This window comes from Limulus polyphemus, unplaced genomic scaffold (genome assembly GCF_000517525.1).
Source record: "Limulus polyphemus unplaced genomic scaffold, Limulus_polyphemus-2.1.2 Scaffold1271, whole genome shotgun sequence".
Lineage (NCBI taxonomy): Eukaryota > Metazoa > Arthropoda > Merostomata > Xiphosura > Limulidae > Limulus > Limulus polyphemus.
In genome coordinates, this window is record NW_013666881.1 from 130,529 (window position 1) to 133,993 (window position 3,465).

The window sequence follows — 3,465 nt, forward strand, 5'->3', positions numbered from 1 at the left end:
GACTACCTGATTTATCTTGAAACCTCAATTAGGGAAGCCTTCCTGAAGAGGGAGCATCTTGTGTCCATTTTCTTTGATCTTGAAAAGGCTTATAACACTGTGTGGAGCTATGACATTTCACAGGATCCCCACTTCCTATGCCATTCCTTCACACAGGAACTTTGAGTACCTCAGATCTGGGCCCGGCATGGCCAGGTGGTTAGGGCACTCGACTCGCAATCTGTGGGTCATGGGTTCGAATCCCCGTCACATCAAACATGCTCGCCCTTTCAGTCGTAGGGGCGTTATAATGTGACGGTCAATCCCACTATTTGTTGGTAAAAGAGTAGCCCAAGAGTTGGTGGTGGGTGGTGATGACTAGCTGCCTTCCCTCTAGTCTTACAATAAGGGACGGCTAGTGTGGATAGCCCTCGTGTAGCTTTGCGCGAAATTCAAAATAAACAAACAAACAAACAAACCTCAGATCTGTGTCTTAAGTAATTTCAGTATTAAGGTCAATGCTCTCACTGAACAACTTATTCTTACTGTTGCTAACAGCCTCTATGTCGATGGCTTCCACATTTCTTGTTGGTCATTGAATATGAGATTTATTGAGCAGTAACTTCAGACTGCTCTAACTCTCTTGTTGGGGTGGACCAGGGGAAATTGTTTCATATTATCTTCCTCTAAAAATACATTCTTGCTGCTAGCTTGATTTGCATCCTGATCCAAAGATCCATCTTGATGGTGATTTTTTTCCCATGGTGGCTGAGACTAAGTTTCTGGGATTTATCTTTGACTGTAACCTTACACTTATTCCTCACATTAAGCAGCTTCATGTAACGTGCACACTGGTGCTGAACGTTCTCTATGTCCTCTCTTTCACCTCTTGGGGAGTGCTATGATTTTCCATGCTCAAGATCTATCATGCCCTCATATGATCGAAGCTGGACAATGGGTGTATGTTCTACAGTTCAGTTAGGAACTTTCTCTGCCTTGAAGATGTTGGACAAGTGCATCATCTTGGGTTTTGGCTCTGCATGGAGGTTTTATGCACATCACCAGTCCAGAGCTTGTACACTGAGTCCCATGAGCTTCCTCTTCACCCCAGACATTTGCAACTTTCTTTGCAATAGCTACCAAGTTTCGATCCTTAACATGGGATTACACCTGGGGTTGTGTCTTCCTTCTTTAGTGGGCTTTGCTCTTAGCAAATCGATGGTCTGCCATTCTTCTATTTGGCCTTCATATACAGAGTGGCCCGGCATGGCCAGGTGGTTAGGGCACTTGATTTGCAATCTGCAAGTCGCTGGTTCGAATCCCCGTCCCACCAAACATGCTCGCTCTTTCAGCCGTTGGGAAGTTATAATGGTCAATCTCACTATTCGTTGGTAAAAGAGTAGCTCAAGAGTTGGCGGTGGGTGGTGATGGCTATCTGCCTTCCCTCTAGTCTTACACTGCTAAATTAGGAATGGCTAGCGCAGATAGCCTTCGTGTAGCTTTGCACGAAATCCATAACAAACAAACAATCGTATACAGGCACAGCTAGCTGAATTGGGTTTGTCATTGGACTTACAACGCTAGAAACCGGGTTTCGATATCCGTGGTGGGCAGAGCACAGATAGCCCATTGTTCAGCTTTGTGCTTAATTCCAAACAAACAAATACATATATTAACTTCTTTAAAAGCAGAATATCGCAATAAAAGAAATATAGTGGTCATTCTGTTTTCATTTTATGTATCTCATAAGGAAGAATATCAAGTAGTGTTATTGACCAGTTATTATGCACTCAAAATATAATTTTACTCTATCTACCTGTGTCCCCGATGGGAGGCTATTTAGCAATCTATATAGTTCATTTATCAAAAGTCGGAACTCTAAATAAAATTAACATGATATAATATAGGAGGTAGTTTTGTATTTTATACTATGTATCTTCTAAAGAAGTACCTCGAGTAGTGTTATGAACAAGTTGTTATGTACACAAAATATATTTGTTTACATTATTAAGATATTAAATAAAATAGAATAGAATATAGAATTCTGCTTTCCAGTGGCTCAGCAGTAAGTGGGGGCACACCATACTATTCCAGTGTGTATCTTTCTACTGAATAACAAACAGTCAAAAAATTCTCTTTCAGTTTTCATTGTTTGTAATTAGTATTTTGATTTTATTTTAGCTTATTAGGCTTCAGGCATATTTTTGTAAAGAAACTGAGGAACTGATTTGTTCCGTTAGATCTTGTCGTATTACTTAATTTTTCATTGTTTGTAATTAGTATTTTGATTTTATTTTAGCTTATTAGGCTTCAGGCATATTTTTGTAAAGAAACTGAGGAACTGAATTGTTCCGTTAGATCTTGTCGTATTACTTAATTTTTCATTGTTTGCAATTAGTATTTTAGATATACTCATGGCTGTCATAGGTTTAGCTTAGCTGCTAATTTCTGCTGTTTAACAAAGGCTTCACTTCTTGGTTGTGAGTTACAGTATATAAATTGTAGACTTTAAATGCATATTTTTACAAACCTCTGAGTCGATATTCGTAAAAGACTAGCTCCGAGTATAGCAAAAAATAAATAAATAAATAAATATATATATATATACAATCACACAAAATATTAATACGATTGCTTCGCTGTATACACTACAGTTTTGTTAGCACCTACATAAAAGTTTAGAAAATAGATAAATGCGCAGAATCTCTAAGTCAACATATTTCATCACGTTTACACTTCATATTTAAATTATACAACATTTTGGCAATTTAAATACTAACTGTAAAATGTATAATAATATTAAACTATTCACTTTGTTAATGTAAAGTATTTTTGTTTGTTTTAGGTTAGGTTCGTTGAGCGTTACAAGTCCGCATACTAACCACTGGGCCGCCAGGGGGGCTGTAAAATATGAGCTGAATTAGTTTTAGCTAATTCCTTTTGTTTTGGAAGTTATCTGAATGTTCTCGAAACTCTGTATTATATAAGAGAAGCTGAGGTACCCTTCCTTTGTCCGAGTTATGAACTTAAACAAATCTTAACTTTTACACAATTTATTTATAACATAACATATTATTACAGTATTCATTATTACCTCACCAAAGGTTTTGTATAAGCTTTAAAAACTCACCATGTATATACTTAAAATATGGTATACACTGTGTGATGGTCAGGGTGACTTTGTACGAAGAGGTAGCGGCAAAAGTATTGGCGGTGTTTTTTTTTATGTTACCGTATTTTTCGGAATATAAAACGCACCCTTATTTTGAAGACAAAGTTTTTTGGGAAAAAAAAGCTACAGTCGTATTTGAAAGATTTTTATTGAACAAAAATTCAATTTGATACTTTAAAAATTAGTATATATTGTTCTAAACACAAAAGAGCTCAAAATGTCAAAATAAGAAAATATCGTAAATCAAAAAACAAAAGTTTACTGTTATTTAGTTTGGTTCAAACCTACAAAATCTTTACGGCTTTCACTGTAAT